The sequence below is a fragment of the Carassius auratus genome, unplaced genomic scaffold, assembly GCF_003368295.1.
Source record: "Carassius auratus strain Wakin unplaced genomic scaffold, ASM336829v1 scaf_tig00027159, whole genome shotgun sequence".
Taxonomy (NCBI): Eukaryota; Metazoa; Chordata; class Actinopteri; order Cypriniformes; family Cyprinidae; genus Carassius; species Carassius auratus.
This window is the reverse complement of record NW_020525570.1, coordinates 338,658-345,752: the sequence shown is the minus strand read 5'-3', so window position 1 is coordinate 345,752 and position 7,095 is coordinate 338,658.

The following is a 7,095-nucleotide window of genomic DNA, read 5'->3' as shown; positions in this document are numbered from 1 at the left end:
TATAAATGTTTTTTTGTTTGTTTGTTTGTTTTTTATTGTTGTTAGCATAACCGTTGCAAATAAACATACATTTTATTTTTAAATAAGTTTTAAAAATATGCTATATAATATATAAAAAACGAATATATATAAAACTTTTTAAAACATTAAATGTATATTGTTTTTATGTCGATGTCCATCAGTGAATCTGCTGTCATGGGAACATCCCAGCAGAAGATAATGAGGAAATTATATTGCTCCTTTTGCAAAGTGCATTCCTAACGACTACTTAATGGCACGCACATGCCCTACTCACTCCTAAGTCCCCACTTCAAGGAGATAAGGATGATCACTTCCAAATTTAATTTGCCCGGGTACTGTTCGGTACCGATACGGCACATCCCTAGTGGATATCGTTATCGAGATTAAAATACGATTAATCGTGCAGCCCTACTCGTTCACATCCTTCTCTTCACTCTCTGAAAACTCATAATTTCTAATCATCTTACTACTTGTCCACTTGATCCTATTCCATATTATCTCCTTCAAGCCATTTCTCTTTCAGTTGTACCTGCACTGACTCACATCATTAACACATCCCTTCACACTGGTGTTTTTCCCTCAGCCTGTAGACAGTCTTGTGTAACCCCTCTACTTTAGAAACCTACTGTTAAACCATCTCTTTAAGAGAACTACAGACCGTTTTCTCTTCTTCCTTTCATTGCAAAAACACTTTAACAAACTGTTCAACCAAGTCTCTGCCTTTCTCACACAGAACAACCTCCTCAACAGCAAACAGTCTGGTTTTAGAAGCCCTAAGACTGGCAAGAGCAGATTCCAAATCTTCAATACTTATTTTGCTGGATCATTCCGCTGCTTTTGAAATGGTTAACCACCAGATCCTCCCGTCTACCCTATTGGCAATGGGCATCTCAGGAACTACACGCCAGTGGTTTGATTCTTACCTCTCAGATAGGTCCTTCAAGGTTTCAAGGGGCAAGGTGCCTCAGGGCTCAGTTCTTGGACCACTTCTCTGTCTACATGGCATTACTAGGTTCTGTCATTCAGAAACATGGCTTCACTGCTATGCTGATGACACTCAACTCTACCTCTCATTCCATCCTGATGATCCGACGATAGCCACTTGCATCTCAGTTTGTCTAACAGACATTTCTTGCTGGATGAAGGACCATCACCTTCAACTCAACCTTGCCAAGACAGAACTTTGTGGTTTCTCTATCCAGTTAGGCACATCCACCACAACTCCTTCAAAAACAGCCAGAAACTTAGGAGTTATGATTGATGATCAGCTGACTTTCTCAGACCACATTGTTAAAACTGCCCTTTCCTGCAAATTTGCTTTATTCATCATCAAGAAGATTAGGCCCTTTCTTTCTTACTTCTTGTTCAAGCTGTTGTTCTGTCCAGGCTGGACTACTGCAGTGCTCTCTTGGCAGGACAGACAGTTTTATCAAATCTTTACAATTAATCCAGAATGTGGCAGCAAAATTAATTTTTAATGAGCCAAGAATAATGCATGTCACACCTCTGTTTACCACTGGCTCTGCACCCGTTTACCCAAATTAATTTCTTCAGATTTGTGTTTACCTAAATTCATTACTTCAGATTACCTCTAGAAGCTTGCGTTCTGCAAGTGAAAGTCACTTTATTGTGCCATCCCAAAGAAGCACAAAATCACTTTCACAGACTTCCAAATTAAATACAAAACTTGCTCTCATCTGAAAAGAGGACTTTGGACCACTGGGCAACAGTCCAGTTCTTCTTCTCCTTAGCCCAGGTAAGACGCCTCTGACATTGTCTGTGGTTCAGGAGTGGCTTAAAAAGAGGAATGCGACAACTGTAGCTAAACTCCTTGACACGTCTATATGTCTTGACCCCAGCCTCAGTCCATTCCTTGTGAAGTTCACTCAAATTCTTGAATCAATTTTGTTTGACAATCCTCATAAGGCTGCTGTTCTCTCGGTTGGTTGTGCATCTTTTTCTTCCACACTTCTTCCTTCCACTAAACTTTCTGTAAACATGCTTGGATACAGCACTCTGTGAACAGCCAGCTTCTTTGGCAATTAATGTTTGTGGCTTACACTCCTTGTGAAGGGTGTCAATGATTGTCTTCTGGACAACTGTCAGATCAGATCTGTCTTCCCCATGTGTAGCCTAGTGAACCAAACTGAGAGATCAAGGGTCAGGATACCTTTGCAGGTGTTTTGAGTTCAATTGAGTTGAATTACTGAAATAAATGAACTTTTCCATGACATTATAATGTATTGAGATGCACTCAGATGTACTTTAACTATCTAAAAGTGCTTTAATTATCCGAAAGTTTACAGACAATCATAGTAATGGGTTTTTCCTCATCATTATTGCCATTTTATTTATTTATTTATTTATTTTGGGGGGGGGGGGGTTATCATCTTTTGAAAATCTTCTGTACCAATATAAATGTTGTTCTACTGTCACCAATTTAATACATCCTTGCTGAATCAAAAAATAAATAAATCTTGTTGACTCCAAACTTTTGAACCGTAGTGCTTGTGTATGTATATTTTATTTTATTAATATCAATTACCTTTACTCATCTTTAGATATCTCTCTCCCACTGTCTTTCTCTTGACACTACTCTGTAGCAGATCGAAAGTTCAAATAAACCGATTTTGGACATCCCCTGAGCATTTAATTTCCACAGCCTGCACTGCAAACTTTACACTCCTTAATCAACACTAAACCAGCTAAACTTGATTCTAGATATGAATAGGTGACATTTCTATTCACAGCCATACTCTGCTAGGTCAATCAAGGTCTGTTTTGTCTATGTATTTGCACATTTTGCCTATTCCTTTGTACATTAACCTTTTCTCTTTTTTCTCAATCAAAACTACAAGCTACTATGTTGCTTAGGGTGGTTGCCAGGGTGTTGCTATGTGGTATGTGTGTATACATATATATATTACAGTCTAGTATGCATTAATAAATCTGGTTAAACTCTTATTGCTGACTTTTTCTGGTCAGCAGTTTTTGCCATTTGAAACAAGGTTTTCAAAGCAAAGCCACAATGAAGCGACAGTTGATATCTTGGTTTGGATTTGATGACTGGACCAGTTTCTGATTGAGTTTCTCCACAACTGCCTAAAAGAAAGGGTTAACAGTTAACGGCAGGTTGCATATATTCAATTCTATAAGTGTGCTTGAAATGAAAGCAGTTTGTCTCTAAAATCATATGACCTTTTATGGTGCATTATATATCTGACACACATACTGTATACATGCACCAATGCTGATCAGTGGCCCCTGATTAATGTATTATACAGAAAATTCTTTACTCATTCACTTAATCTCTTTGACTTCCCATTTGCTTATCTGAGCTATCTGATTGAAGAAAACACTTAAACAGAGGAAGAACCTTTTCAAATCATGCAAACAAGAGCAAAGACCTCCTCCATCAAACACCAAATACAATTTCTACTTTCATAAGTGTGTCCTTTCCGACATAATATCTACAACACAAAAGTAATGAGCTCTGCTGTACAGTGTTTAGAGGCCAAGTTAATGATTTGTAATTTAATCTAGCTGTAGGAAATCCCAAAGCCAGTTAATTAAACCATCAAGCCATTTTTATTCCAAGAAAGACTCTTAGGTCAACAGAATAACATAAAGAGATGGAGAGAATAAAAAAGTAGCAGATGGATAGGGAATAACTGTCCTGTATATAGACAGTGGAAAATGGGCGTTGACCGGCTGTGAGTCACGCACAGTCACTTTCATCATCCACTGTCACGACTCTTTTCATGCGTAGCTAATGTACAGCATCCTCTGAAGGTTTCTAGAAAAAGAGAGACTCATCGCTGCGTCTTAAGAGGCCGGAGGACATTGTGATGGAAAAACAGCTGAACAAATTATCTACTGCGAAACCAGCTAACAGATATGTCATTACTGATATTTGCGAATTGTACACAAAATGACCAACGTTCTAATCTATGTGGGAATGTCAGAAGTGCTCATCTGTGATCTATGCTTCAATGTAGTTTACTACATTATATTAGTAACTTTAACTATAGTTAACCAGCATCACTTTAAATGAACTACTTTAGACTATAATTATAGCTTCATACAGTGTTGTACTCTGAGCTGTTCTGGTCCTTAGATTCAGAAATAATGTGTTCCTATGGCAATGCTAATAATGCCACATATACCATATTTACAATTGCTAAGTAGTTCCAAGAACATACAATACAGGACATTTATTTAAAAAAATGACTCATGCATGCTTTCCCAGACACTGACCTCCATGGGGTTGCTATGGAGATGCTACACTATGGAGATGGCCTCGTTCACACTGACTCAAATGACCCCCAGTGCTCCCGATCAGCCAATCAGAGGTGACTTGTTAAATCACTCAGTTTCAGCCAATCACATAGAACCCCAGTTCTTGAGGCAAAGCCAACATCCACTGATTCAACCTATTGTGGAGCCACACGAATACGATCTTTTAAGCAAATAAAGTCAAAGTGACATCAATTTTGGGAAATCACAAAACGCCATTCAAATTCTAGTTAATGCTTGCCTGAGGATACTTTCTGTCAGTCTGATGAAATATAAAACAGGGCCGAGTAACTTGTAATAGTCACCATGACTAAGGACTTTCAAAATGACATAGATTTTATTTAATTTTTCAAAGGGACCTAGTGAAATGAACAAGTCTTTGAAAAGAAGTAGGAAATGTGAGTGTTTCTGACAGCAACAGTTTCAGAATGATAATTAGAACCTTTTTTCGTGACAGGAAAAACAAATTTTCGGGCCCCCCTTCCTTATTACAATAATAGGCTTAATAATACCACCCAAGCAAACTAAAATATTTCTTAATCAGTGGAAACGTTACAGTTTTCTCTATAGCAATAAGCGCTTGCGTTCAGTAAATAAAATTCAAATGTTTTGAGAACTCATTCCATTTAATAGGCGTAGCGTACCACTTCGGGAGTTATTTCTCTAATAATTTTAACAGCCAGGAGTCTTAACCACACATCAAGACATTGTTCAGATTATTTGTTTCAAGACATTTGACATTTTTCCACCCTAAAATTTCAACATCTTTTTAGAGCTAATAACAGAGGCTCCAGCCATTGATATGCAGGCTAATGCAGTTATTAATGCAGTTCTGTCAGGATCACTATCGTCAAAGATAACTTACAATTAGCTTACATTTTAGGTTGGGGGTATGGTTCTGTTCTAGGCAAGACTCCCTGCCCATCCAAGCACCCTAGCATGGATAGGAACAGGGAGAGTATAAATACCCACCCTAGGGTAAACTAAACAGAAACAAAACATTAATGATTAATGTAGCAGATATTGTAAATATTCTTAGTGATTATTTTATACATCAACATAATTCAGTAGTCTGACTCAAGAAGAAATATCCAATGCCAAGTCCTGACTGGACGAAAGGAGGAGTTGGGGATGGAGGTGGGTGATTAGCTCCTGAGCAAAGCGAGAGCTACTGAATAATGACTAACAGGAACTTATAGATGGAATTAAGATCAGCATCGTATTCCTATGTGAAGTGAATACCTGTGTCTGTGTGTCTCACAGCGTCTACTAAAAATCACGATGGAAATCATTCGGATAAATTCAAAATGGGAGAAAACTGATGCTTGATGATAAGTGATTACAAAAAAACGGGACAAATATGCTAACACAAATGTATAGTCCATCACTCAGCAACATCTACAATGGATTTTTTCCCCTCCTCGTTACACTAATCGGACATCTGCCATTAAACTCGCTGTGAGAAATACTGCAAGCAGAGGGTTAGAAAAACGGTGAAACAGTTTGGGTTCTGTTACCACTAGTCTCGGACTGTTGGCTAAATGTCTGATGCGTATGGGACATAAAAGTGGAAACACTTCAGGAGTTTCGAAGTCGTCATCAGATTGGTTGAATTCTACAGGATTTCTGGTAGACTTGTGTGTTGCATTCTTTAACGTTCTGTCTGGAAACAAAGATGCCGTGACAACAAACCCCCGCACGAGAGAAGAAAGCTGTAGTGTTTACAACTATGACAACAAGTGCTTATCAGTATCAACTAAACACTACCGTTCCAAAAGAATGTGAAAGTTCATGCCACAGAATCTTTAAAATATGTCAGAGAGTTTTACACACCGGTCTGTTATTGTGGCGACATTTTCATGCCCTGAAACGTGACGGTGAACGAAAAGAACTGTGATTGGTTGTTGGTCAAACAGCCTTGTGGGGGTGCCTTAGCCAATGAAAGCTGCCATAAATTCCAAACCTTCAGCCGTCAGTCTTAAGGTCTGGCTACACAAGACTGTTACCACTAGAGTATTGCATGGCTGGAAAAGGCACTCAGCCAATCAAATTTGAGGGCAATAAAGAACTGATGCATGCATATATATATATATATATATAATATATATATATATGCCGGGATGTATCGTTTGCACGTGCTTTTGAGTCTTACAATTTTAAACATTCAAGTGCTCAATTCAGTCCTTGTGTGCTCTCTGTGAATCCCCTTTCTGTGAGCTCACACCCAAAGCACACGCACATAGAGCCGCATCTGAGAGCATATGACTATACAGAATGAAGTAAATGGCCAAATACATACAAAATTGCCAAAATGCAATTGAGTATTCTTGATGATTATTCATATAAACAGTCAACACTGCCGGTATATAAGCTATTAAGTGAATATAAACAAATGAGAAACAAAACTTGCTGCTGTTTATTTATTTAATTTACTGACTGTTTACTTGTCTTTTTTAGTTAAATTCAATTTATGATTTTTTTTTTAAGAATCTTCCTCAAAATATAAATATGAATCAACAACATTATAAATTGTAAAACAAATACACTGGGTAACAAAACATTTAGGTCGGATGATTGTAGTCAAAAATACCTTAACTCCCCCTAACGGAGGAACCCTCCCCACCTTTTCATTTGAGGTCCTGATAGTGTGAGTGTGAAAACAGTTGACAACCCTAAATTAAACCAAATTAACAAACCGAGATCCACAACAAACTGGCCCAGGTTAATACTGCTGAAGTGGGAAATCAGTCTGTAATTATGTGTATAAGTGTATGTGGT